Raw genomic sequence first — 13,711 nt, 5'->3', positions numbered from 1 at the left:
TGAAGTATCAGTCTTCCTGCTAGTTTCCTTCTAGATTTGACTGGGGGATTGCACAGCCAGGTGACTTCCCTTTATAATGAGTACAGCCTGTTCTCAAAGGTATTACTCAACTTTCATCATCACTATACTTGGGGACAAATGTATGATTCAGTAATTTGGAGGTAGAGAGGATTCCTGGCACAGCTGTTTTATCATTCTTTAATTAATTACCTGGACAGCTCTCCATGGCCATCACCATCTCCCAGACCCTGCTCTTTTTTTTTTTTTTTTTCTTTTTTTTTAAATGTGATTTGATGCTTAAAGAACTCGTCCGAGTTTCTCTTTGGTTCTCTGGGATTTATAGTTCCTTAGTTTACTAGGTTTCATTGTCAATTTCTTCCCACTTGCTCAATAATATCTTCTGGGAATTCTTCACTTTTTTAGTGTGTGGTAGCATACCATTTAGCTTTCAATTTATTTTTACTTTTTTATTTCGTGTGTCATTAGAAAAGGGATTTGAGATAACAAGGAAGCTAAATTCAAGAATATTTGGTAAGCCATCTTGAGTGACAATTTCTAATGCTGTTTTGTCTTTTTAGTATAGACTTCTTGAAATACCTTTTTTTCTCTATTGTTTTCAAATGTGCATTTTTAAAACTTGCAGAAACAATCTTTCAATGGAAAATGTAATTAATATGACAAAGATGTATACAGTCATAACTGCTAAAATCTCTCACCCAAGAAAAAACACAAGTTGCTCCATAAAGATGGGTTGATTCTTTATAAGGAGCAGTTCTGCCAGAAAACTGAAGTTCTGTTTCTGACACGATAGATACAATTGGTGTGATTCAGGAAAATGTAAACAAAGATGGTAATGGGTTACCCTCATAAAGTCACCAGAATGATTAAGATAAAAAATACTGATATTATCAAGTGCGGACAAGGATGCAGAGCAACTAAACCTCTTTTGCCAGATAGTAGGAGTAAAAATTCATAGGACCATGGGAAAGTTGGCGTTATCTAGAAAATTTACTTCTGGGAGTATAGAAAATAGAAATGCATAAGTACAGGCGTACCAAAGGCTTTTAAGAGATTATTCATATTAGTATTATTTTCATAAGGCCCAAACTAATAACAAATTATTATTCATCATTTGAAAAATGAATACATTGCAAATACTCATATATTTGTATATACAGATATGCCACTGTACAACAAAGAAAATAACAAACTGCTACTACATATGAGATCAGACTCACAAAATTGTAGTGAAAAAAAGAGATCAACTAAAAAAGAGTAATATTTTATGATTCAATTAGAAGATGTTTAAAAAGAGACAAAACTAATCTATGGTATTAGATGTCAGGACAGCAATTACCTTTAGGATGGAGGGAGGAGACTGAAAATTATTGGAATGGATACAAAGTGAGACTTTAATTTCTGGCAGTGTTCTAGTTTCTTGACCTGGGTAGGGATTTCATGGGTGTGTTTACTTTCTGGTAATTCATCAAAATGTACATTGATTTGTGTATTTTTCTGAATATATACAATACTGCAATTAAAATTTTTAAAAAGAAAACAACTGCTTGAAAAAATAAATCTTGTTATGTTCAATTTACATGAATCACCCCAGTCTCTAAATTATTATATTTCTGTACAAATAATGTCTGTACTTTTTTATTTGCATGGTATTCAATATTTTTCAGAGCACTCTCAAGTTAATTGTATCATTAGCTTCATGGCATCATAATATAAAGTATTCTGCAGGTAATCTTCGACTTGTTGAGAAAATAGAATAATGTTTTCCAGAGTTCTCCTTTGCCACTTTTGGTAAATAACATAGTTGAGTCTGGAACCCAAGGCTAAAGACTCCTCATATAACTTTCTTTCTACACTAACCTTGCATAGATTCCTTTCCTTTGTTACATCTCCTAATGAATATTTCTGTGTCATCACTATCCTAAGAAACTAATCTAAGCAATTAATTGGTAAATATATGAGTTAGCTATATTTGAAAAGGAGCCTTAGAAAAACTTTTTCACCCACTGGTGAAATCAGTCACCATGGCAGTTTGATCATAATTGTATTACTTTGAGATATGTGGCCTTATGATCAGTTTATAATAGCTAATTACTATGCTACGTGTAGAATTAGGTTTGTTAGAAGGGAAAGTCACCAATAAATGAATGCATTTATTACTCTGAACTCTAGAAATTTCTTGACTTCTTCCACGGCAAAAGCATACAGTGTAGAGCTGGAGAAATGGAAAGAGATTAAAAATAAAGGCCTACAGCTATTTAATCTGCCATGGGTATTTTTGAATTCTAAAATACCATCCTCTAGTTTACTTTTAAGTTCAAGTATCTAATAGAAGTTGATTCTAGAAAGAGAATAGAAAATACATATCTCATCTTGGGATGGAGTTGGGAATGCTTTGGAGGTGGAAGTAGAGGTAGAAATGAGGGAGCAGGGAAGTCACAATACTTTAAAACAATTGAGGTCTTTTTAAAAGATCTCATGAAAATAACTAGGTTCATACTCAAAAAAAATAGTCTATACTAATTCAAATAACTCATAAATGCCAGAAGGCAAGGCCCATTGTCCATTTATTTCTATTCCAAGTTCCTATTTTTCTCAAGCCCCACAGTGTTTCTTTGTGTTTTATTTTCCCCTTTAATGTTTCCCACAGTTATCATAGTCCATTCTCTTCTTGTAGACCATATGTCTCTGCTCAAATTATATTTACTATGGACTCTCAAAATATTTCTAAATTGGATAATATTTCTAACATAGGAAATCTCTAAAGAAGAGCTTACAGATAAATAAGCAGTGGCTTAAGATGACAAAACAAAGAGATGCATTGTCAGGCACTGGTTTTCTGTGTTTATGTTGTTCTATCACTCATCTAGAATTGTTTGGAAATCATGGTTTTATAAAAGAAAATTGAGCTTACAGTTGTAATGTCTACATTTTGTAAACATGAAAGACTTTTCAGTGTAAATATAATACAGTTTTTAACATTCATACTTAATGTCCATATGTTTCAGGCAGATTAATGTCATAACCAGAAAATAGTCTACAAATTAAGAACACATCTCACACTACAATGATAACAGAATCTTTTGTTATCCACAACATACTTTTAACTGCTTTAATACGTAACATTTTTTCCCAATCAACCTTTGCTGCTCTGAAGAAACTATTATAATTTTTTGAGTAAACAATGTTAAAACCAAAATGTGATGTTTATTCTCCAATATACATTTGAATCTTAACATTGTTTTTTTTTTTTAGTCTGATAAAAAGTGAATTTCTCATATTTAATGCTAGATTGAGAAATTATCATGTAACTTTTCTCCCTTCCTCCACCTCTTTTTCTCCTTCACTAAGATACAGGAGGGCAGTTAATTTTATAATTAACTTGTAAACAGTGATTATAATGACTCAAATCATGAGAAACTGAAATTATACTCTCAATTTGTTTTCTGTCCCATCACAAATCAATTTTATTTTACTATCATTTTTAGACACTACAAAAGGGAGTAAGAAAAAAAAGATGAAATCCCATGAGCCTTACCTAACTCTGAAACCCGGTGCCAAAATCTTGATTTCCTTGTCAGGGCCAAGCCAGGCAGTGTTTTTTATTTTCTTGTTTTCCTCACTCAGAACAAGGGAACAGAGACAAAAGATAAGAGAATGAATTCTGTTAGCTCATGCAGGAGAGAATCTGCGGTAGAGAGAATCAGTGAGAAAAAAAATTAGATAACTTTATCTCTTAAAAATTATTTTTATTGTAAAAGTGATACATGTTCACAAAGAAAAACACAGAAAAGTTAAAAAAATATATATCTGTGGTCCAATGTCTTGGGAACCACTGTTAATATTTTTTTGATTTCTAAGTTCTTCCTGTATATACATGCCTATAGCATATAAAACATGGATATTTAATATATGTTTATGTAATTACACACATATATACATACATGCAAGTATACATTTTGTTTTATAATTTTATAGATTAAAATTATTTGCTAATGTATTCTAATGCTGTTATATACAACATGAAAAAAATAAGCTGACCATTTTTCGATTGCAGATTTTAGGTTATTACACATTTACTCTATGTTGGTCCTTTACTCATTGCTGAGGTTACAATTTCTGCACCAGAGAGTAATGAGATTAATAGAGAAAATGAACACAATTTTGCAAGAGTAATAAAATCTGTAGAAGAATAATGCCCAGGATTATGTGGGAGCACACAGCAGGTAATGACTTATTCTGAAGGTACGCAGGATGACCTTTTAGAAAAGGTTACTGTCCGAGCTAACTCTCAAGACTGAGTTAAATTCTGAATGAAAGGAATGGGTATAGATATGGGGTATTGGGTGTGGACCAGTTTATAAGGCGGTAAGAATCAAATTCATTGGAAAAGTTGAAATTAATTTCCTATTACCAGAGTTATGGGTAAAGAAGTAGGAGTGGTGGAGTGATAAATAATAAAGCTGGAGAATTAGATAGGAAATGATAATTAAAAATCACTGTCAATGTTTGAATTTCATTGGGAAAGTACTTAAGAGCCAGGAAGAGATAAACTGGGCAGGGATATAATCTGATTTGTATTTTAGAATGCAGTCTAGGGAATGGATTAGAAGAGATCAAGTACAGAGTTATGGAGATTCGTTAGAATTCTGATGATAGTGATTCTGTGAAAGTCAATGATTGCTTGCATGCCTTGTGGTAGAGACTGTGGGCATGAAAGGGAAGGGGTAATGTTTTGGCACTGTTATTATGGGATGACTGTATATGAACTAGGTGGGAGAGGAAAAAAATCAGGGTCATATTTGGATTTCTAATTGGGATATAATGGATGATGCAACAGTGGTAGAAGATAGATTTTAGAAAGAAGATATCCAGTATAGTTTTAAGCAGGCTGAATTGGAGATTCCTGCAAGACACAATTAACTCACTAGGTAGAAGTACTGGGTTGAAAACCGCGAGTGTATAGAATCACTGAGATCTGTGTAATTTTTTTTGCTATCTTGCATACATAACTAAAAGTAGAATTGTTGCATCATATAACTACATTTCACTTTATGGGAACTCTTTTTGAAGACTCCCAAATTGTTTTCCAAAGCAGCTCCATCATTTCACATTCCCACTGCAGTGCATGAGGATTCCAGTTTTTCCACATTCTGAACATTTGTTATCATTTACTTTTCTATTCTAGGCATTCCATGAGTATGAAGTGGTATCTCAATGTGATTTTGATTTTGCATTTCCCTAATAACTCATAATACTGAGCATGTTTTTGTGTATTTATTGCCACTTGCATATCTTCTTTGTAGAAATGTCTGTTCAAATTGTCTTTACACATATATTACCTAATATATTTTTTAATTGGGTTGTTTTTCATATTATTGTGTTGTAACAGTTCTTTATATCTTATAGATAAAGGTCCATTAATTTGTAATTATTTTCTTCCATTTGTCAGTTTCCTTTACATTTCTTTTATGGTGTTTCTTGTAGTATAAAAGTTTTTGATTTTGATGAAGTCCACTTTATCAATTTTGTTTTGTTATTTGTGCCTTTTGTGTCATATCCAAGAAACCATTGCCTATTGCAAGGTCTGGGAGGTTTATTCTGATATTTTCTATTACTGGTTAGAGTTTTGTCTAGATTTATATTAAGCTTAGTTGGTGTATAGTATCATTGAACCCACTAGTTTAAAAGAAAAGAGGATCAAGAGCCAGGTTATTGAAATTAAAAACATTTAAGACCATGGGCCTCCCTGGTGGTGCAAAGGGTTAAGACACAACATATGAAGCTATCCGCAACCTCTGCAGCACAAGTTTGATCCCTGGCTGGCCAGGGAGAAACCCACATGGTGCAGAAGACCTCTCCTGTCTCAACCGCTGCTCCCCTCAGCAGTGTATTTCATCATTTTGCCTGTTCTGTTCCCCACTCTGTCTCTGGTGAATCCTCTCACCCCCCACACCTCTGGCCTGTACCCCAGCTCTTGTTTGCATAAATAAATATTTAAAAAAATATTTAAGACCAGGAAGTAGAAAAGGAATTTATGAATGAGGCAGGTAAATAATGAATGGATGGAATTTACAAAAAAACAAGAGGCATTTCAGAGAGAGAATAGTTAAACCTATTGAATACTGCCTACATAGTTCATAAAGTGGATTGAAAAATGCTGATCTGAATGATCTACTAAGGGCAGATTTTGATCTTTGTATACAGAAATTGCAATGGAGTGATGGGGCAGAATTCTAACTGCTCTAAGTTGTGATACAAAATGGAGGTAAGAAAGAAAAAAAAAACAAATTTAGACTCTGAATAAACTGAGTTATGAAGGGAAGGAAAGATAATATACGTCAGGGCCTCTCTGGTGGCACAGTGGTTGAGTGCTGGGCTGCGAAGCTGCCTGCACCCCCTGCAGCGCCGGTTCGATCCCCGGCTGGCGAGGGTCCCACATGGCATGCAGACCTCTCCTGCTGCCCCTGCTGCTCCCCTCAGCAGCGTATTTCTTCAGTCTGCCTGTTCTGTTCCCTGCTTTGGCTCTGGAGAATTCTCTCACCCTCCGGTGCTTCTGACTGTACCCAGTGCTTGTATAAATAAATAAATCTTTAAAAAAATCTTTAAAAAAAAAGATAATATAGGTCAGTAGCTGAAATAGAAAATAGATTCTAGAAAGTTACTTTCTCACAGGATTCAGTTTAACTGTTTTATTCTTTATTCACGTATTTCTTTTTTGACTTCTACCCTATACCGTAGGGCTAACACTAATGGTTTATATTTGGGGGCAAGAAGGGTGACCTTTTCCCCATTGTATGGTCAAGAAATATGATTCTAGACAAATAAATTATGCCTCTAAAGAGATTATCCATGAAACTGTATGACTCTGCATTTATGAGAGGCAATCGACTAGCACATGCAGAAAGTCTGAGAAAAGAGATTAAATCCTAGCTCTACCAATTTGTTGGCACTAGCCATGTAATTTAACAAAATTATTTTTCTCTCTGTTTCATTTTTTTCCTTATATGGATAGTAATATCAGCCTTTCAAGATTGGTATGTGGACTAATTGAAAAAATGCCTGTCTTGGCAATTTTTAGGAGTTCCAATCCTACCTCTTGCATATTATGTGAGAAAGGAAAGGTTATCCTTTTAATCTATTTTTTTTCATTTATAAAGTAAAGGAGTTGAATTATATAGTCTCCATGTTCCCTTCTAGCTCTAACAAATGGACTTCCACTATCTTTTAGTCCAATACTATTCTTTATATTCTTTGTGGGCTAGATAGATATTTGGAATTGGTCTAAGCCAATAAGCCATTCTGTGTAAAATAGTTTACATTAGCAAAAGTATTCAGAATTCCAAAGGACTGGCTTCCAAATAAACTTTGGTAGATAGCTCTGCCATCTGGGGAGTACATTTAAATAGGTGAGCTCATCCCACGACATATAATATAGAACAGTCACCAACGCATATTTTAGATTCTTTAGAAATGATCTTTGAAGAGAGGCACATATGGGATGATATCAGCTCCCAAAGATTTGGCTTGCGTTTTGAGAGCTCCTACATTCATTGTTCTACCTGAAATATTTGTGTGCTTCTCAACGTTTATAATTACTAGTTTTTGACGGTTGAGGAGACTTTGAAGCGATATTCCACACGAAGAAAACAGGCAGACTTGAAACTAACCTGATAGTGTTCAGGGGAGAAGTAAAGAGGGAAGTGAGAGTGAATCATTGGATGCAGAGAATTCACGAGACCAACAGAGCATGATGAGACCAGGATTAGGTAAGGGACTCAGAGACATAGGAAAAGGGGGAACTGGAGGCCAATTAAGGCTGAGTTGGTCTGAGACAGAAAGAACAAAACAAAAATGATTTGCCTCCTTGGAGACTGATTTCTTTTTCCCACCAATGCTCTCAGATTGTGTCATTGAATTCACAGATGTATTTTGGTAGAATTTTATTTGGGTAGGGAGTGTGAAATGTAAATTCTCATTTCAGTATAAAACATGCTCCTTTTCTTTTCTTTCTTTTTTTTTTTAAATAACAAATTTTATTTTTATATTCCCCCATACAATTGCAAACCCCCCATTCTGACCCCAATCCCTCCCCTCCCGCCCCCCACCCCCCAAAAAGTGTCTCTGGTTCATAGTTTTTTGTTGATTTTGATTTTCACTTTCTTATATTTATTCATTTTCCTGGTCCCTTATTTAAGTTTTCTAGATTCCTGCTATGAGTGAGACCACCTGGTATTTTTCTTTTTCTTTTTGGGCTTATTTCGCTGAGCATGATCCCTTCCAGCGCCATCCATGTTGCTGCAAATTGCATGTGTTTATCTTTTTTGAATGCTGAGTAATATTCCATGGTATATATGTACCACATCTTCCTGATCCAGTCATCTATTTTTGGGCATTTGGGCTGTTTCTAAAGCTTATCTATTGTAAATAGTGCTGCTATAAACATAGGGGTGCAGGTGTTCTTTGGAATTGATGTAAAACATGCTCCTTTTCTATTATCAGATTAGTGCTTTAAAAGAAAATGACTGTGAAATAAAAATACAGAAAAACAATACTGAAGAATACTGTATTCATTGTGATTTTACTAAAAACCACTTTCCACACCGGTTTTAGCACATTGTGTCACAACTGCAGTTTCTGCCTGAATTGTGGAAGAATTTCTTCTTTGAGTCTTTTTTCTTCCACTGTGTATTCCTCCCACGGAGCTTGCAAAATAATTTTACTTTTAAAATGAAAGATGGTTGACAAATTTTATGTTGTGACTGTCCCAATTCAACATTACATCTTGGGACTGGAACTGTCTAAGGTGGTCTGGGAATGCCCCATTCCCATCGTCTGCTTTACTGGGAGGCAACACATTTATTCAAACATTTTGCTCACATACACCTTTTGACAAGAGAGAATGACTGCCAGTTCACTGGATGGCCTCTTGTCTAGTGGACCGTTTGCTTGATCAGTAGGGGTTTTGGAGGCAGCGAGGCAGCACTGCAGCCTAGAGACCTTCCTCATCAACCTGCAAATGACACTAATATTATGAAAGATTTCTCCAAAGACAGACATTTTCAATTAGCCAAATTACTCTACCTGGGCGTAGCTCAGGAAGATTTAAGGCAGAGCTAGTTGCTGTGCCAGCCAAGAGGCCAGCTCTGCCAGTTGAAAGGTAAGCACATCTTTCCCTGCCAGCTTGCAATGAGATGGTTCTTGCAGTAACAGCAGATCTACCATGCATATTTGATTTAAGACCCTCGATTACCATACTTTTGTAATTATCATCAGGCGATAATGAATCCTGGAAAAGTATGTGTCTTAAATATGGGGGATCCAGGAGCCTAATCAAATTGCAGTGTGTAGAATTCATCTTTCTTTTTGATGTTTCACCTCTTTTCAACCAATTGTTCTTGGTTTGAGTAAAACTATAGCACAACCCTTTGCCAATAATGTGATTCATTTTCACTTTGCTAATCAAAATGTTGTATCACAAGACTCTGATGGTGTTCAAGACACCTGTAGAAGATATGATTTTTCTCTAAGTTGGCTGATGTAGATCTCATCTTTCACATGAAGTTGTGGGAAAGATTTGTAAATCCTCCTTTGGCTCTTAAACCTGTTATTCTGGGATAGCTCTCTCATAGGAATTCTAAAAGACAAACATTTATGTTGTTAATTTTTCTTATTTTGCTACTATGTAGGATTAATGATATCTACACTACTCTACTTTTTCCTATGAATGTCAAATCATATGTTATTAGGAAATAAAAATTTCAGAGGACGTGTAAGTGAGAGAATTCTTTTTTTCCTTGATAATCCATTACTTTAATCAGCAATATTATGTTTTAAGTATCCATTTTGCCCAATGCCGTGTGTTTCACCTATTTTGAAGTAGCATGGTATGAAGACAGAGGCTTGGGTTAAATTCCAGAAATTCCAGAAAATGTCAGTTCAAATCTAAATTCTGCTAATTAGTGGTTATTTGATTTTTTTTTTTTTTTTTTTTTTTTATAGAGGCATGCTTTATTTATTTGTTTGCTGGTTTGTTTGTTTGTTTTGTTTATACATGCACTGGGTACAGTCAGAAGCGCGGGAGGGCGAGAGAATTCACCAGAGCCAGAGCGGGGAGCAGAGCAGGCAGAAGGACCGAAGTACACTGCTGAGGGGAGCAGCGGGTGGCAGGAGAGGTCTGCGCGCCATGTGGGACCCTCCTCCGGTGGCCGGGGAGCAGCCGGGGATCGAACCAGCGTCGTAGAGGCCGCGCGCAGCTTCGCAACCCAGCGCTCAACCGCTGCGCCACCGGGGAGACCCTATTTGATTTTTTTTTAAAGATTTGTTTATGCAAACAAGAGTTGGGGGGTACAGGCCAGAGGTGTGTGTGGGGGCTAAGAGGATTCACCAGAGACAGAGTGGATAGCAAAACAGGCGGATTGACCAAAGCACACTGCTGAAGGGAGCAGCGGGCGAGTCAGGAGAGGTCTGCTGCACCATGTTGGTTTCTCCCTGGCCGGCTGGGGATCAAACTTGTGCTGCAGAGGCTGCGAATTGCTCCATAGTGCAGTGCTTAACCCCTTGCGCCACCAGGGAGGCCCGGTTATTTGATTTTTAATTGAAAATACCTCTTACCTATAAATTATATTGTATACAAGTACTTGCTACTTCATAAAAAACTAGCATATCATACACACACACACACATATCTTACCTAGTTTGTGATTATGTGTTAGGTATTTGTGTGATTTATTTCCCCTGTAAAAGTGGAAATTAAAAACCAGAATATCTCAGTTTAGAAGACAAATATCCAAATCTTTTGGTATTTCTTCTCTGAATTCTAAACTATTAGTTTTTTTTTTTTTTTGGTTTAGCATGGTGATAAATCTTTTATTATAAGATTATGTTGCTATTACCATCTTCTCTATTGTCCTGCCTCTCCAGCTAAATTGCACACTTGTTGAGAGAAAAGACCACAAGTCTTATGTTTCAATTCCAAGTTTCAAATAGATTTTTACTTATCTCAAAGTGTTCAATTCATATTTACTAGAATTATATAGGTAGGGCAAGAGACACATCACTCATGGCAAACTCACAATAAAATCAGCAAATATTAGTTTAATTACTGAACTTTCTAATACATGAAACAACCTTAACGCATACTTTTATTTTGTAGTAATTTACTCTTATTTATTCCCTATATCAAAAGATTTATCTAGGTTTCTTGGATATTGCTATAGAGTTACATGTATCCTATACTTGAGATCTTATATTGGTATAGGATATTTCAATATTTAAAAATGCCTGTAATTCATTTAAAATAGCAAATTTGTTGGATAACAGTTTTTCTTTATCAACAATGCAGTATACATTAAAATGTGAGTGATCTTTCTAAGTATTTTAAAAATAATTGATTTTTATTAATAGATATTTATGAAATATCTGATTCATATCGCAAAAATATATTTGTACATAGTCCCTACATTTATATCCTTTACCTTTTGTAGAATTTTGGGATTTTGTTGAGGGGAAAACTGTCCTAGACCTCTTAAAGCATGGTAAATAAAACATTTATAAAGGCAGTATTAAAGGGTCACTCAGAAAAATCTATATAAATCAGGGTCCCTAGAGTCCTTTTAAGATTCAGGATAAGGAAGTAATTTCTCTCATTAAACTCCCGTGGTGTGAATATGATAGTTCAATATTTCATAAATATTTAATGAATTATTATTTTCTACAACTTATGAGTGTTTAGACAGTTGAAGCTTTATTTGGAATATGAGTATATGTTTGGTTGTGTGCAGAAACATTCATTATAAATGCTTGACATTTAGAATGTGCCTTGAAAAAGTATGGGAAAATAATTTCTAAATTTTAGAGAAGGCAGGAGACATGTTTAATGAATTTTTTGTTTTAAATTTGAAAGTGTCTGATGGGAGTGCTTCTTAAAATATCATCATCATTACTATTATTATTACTAATACAAATAATGAATCTGACAGAGGTAAAATATTGCAGAGGTCATGCTAGATGCCTTATTTGTTTAAGTTTGTTTAATCTACAACCCTGCAATGTAGGCATTAATATTCCTTTTACATTGGAATAAACCAAAGTTTCTGTGCTTAGGAACTTGAAGCAAATAAAGGCTGAAATTAAGTCTGAACCCCAGTCTGTCACATACTAAAAATCTATGCACTTAAATTGTATCATGTTAATTTCCTGTGCTGAAGACAAGTTATTTTTCCTTTTACTATCTAAAATATAGGTAGTTCTTTGCATACTGGTTCTGGCACTGTCTCACATAGGAGCTTCCAATAACTGCCAGTCACATGGTGACAATTATGCTTGATTAAGCAGATCCAGTAAGTACTTGATCGACTTTTTCCCATAAATGCTGACATTCTGCAGCCAAAGGGAAAAGAACACTTGCCATTATTCTAAGCACTCTGGCCATCTCCCCTTGTCCCTCCTAATAATATTTGTCCTGAATTTCCTAAGAACATTGTTCTCAGACACTTAGATTCAGTCTAGATTCCAGGTCTTCATCAAATATTTCCTGGGTAACTTGAATTTTTAAAGTCTGAAAGTCCTACAGGCAGGCAGATGATGATCTATGGGATTTGAGATGATATTTGGCAAAATTTTATTGTAGTTATTGGTCTTTCTATCCCTGATGATTAATTACTATGGATTTTGAAGTCTTTCAGTGTTTCAGAATTCTCTAAAAACACAGTAAAGAGTCTTGTAAATTATAAATGCATACCATTATGAAAATGCAAACATCCCCATGAGATAATACCCTATAGCTATTAGTTAGTACATTGGTTTATAGCCCACCAAAAAAGATGACTACAGTGATGTTTCTCAAAAGGTGGCCCAAGGCTAATGTATATTAGCGATGTATTACTTATTCTCAATGAGTTTGTTACCACTTTGGCCTGATTCCCCTTGTCTCATACTATTATATTCTCTAACAAAGTGTATTAGAGTAGCATTAGTGACTTAACAATAAAGTTTAATTTTATGTGGCACTCTAATGTGGATCAAACAGCATTCTTAAATGGCTTCCATCCAGAAATGATTCAGGGGATCAGACTTTTCCTATACTGGGCTTCACAATTCAGAGTAGATAAAGAAATGGAAGAACCCCCCAACCCCCTCCTAAATAAAAGAGCATGGAAAACCTAGTGAGGGGAGGATATGGATCACAAGGGAGATCTTATGAACCAAGTTCTAACTTCGACCAGAATTGGCCACAAAAACTCAACTAAGTACAAGAGGGCTGAGACTAGGCCCAGTAAGCTGAGAGATATATTCAATAGTTTGGAACACACATAACACTTTCCCTGCCTCAGAGGTTACGCAAGTCTAGAATAGAGCCAAGAAAAGCAAAATCAAGGAACATGAAAAATTTGATATAATAGAATTTTAATGGATGCACTACTATGTCTTTATAATTAATATAGACTGGTGCAAAGAATATATGATCATAATGTGACTTTTAGGTAAGTTATTTTCATTTCACACATCTATAGTGTAATCTTTTGGAAAATCAAATGGGAATTTTCAATAAGGAATACCTGAAATTGGGGTTAGCTTTATGGGTATGTAACCTTTGTTGTATAGGGGTATGCTTTCACAAAGGCCTCGCATTTGATTTAATTCTCTACTATTTCTGTTTTATAAGTCTTTTAAAACATATATAACTGGTTCT

This window comes from Talpa occidentalis, unplaced genomic scaffold (genome assembly GCF_014898055.3).
Source record: "Talpa occidentalis isolate TD23 unplaced genomic scaffold, MPIMG_talOcc4v2.1 talOcc4.4, whole genome shotgun sequence".
Lineage (NCBI taxonomy): Eukaryota > Metazoa > Chordata > Mammalia > Eulipotyphla > Talpidae > Talpa > Talpa occidentalis.
The sequence above is the reverse complement of the archived record's forward strand: the minus strand, read 5'-3'. Positions refer to the sequence as shown.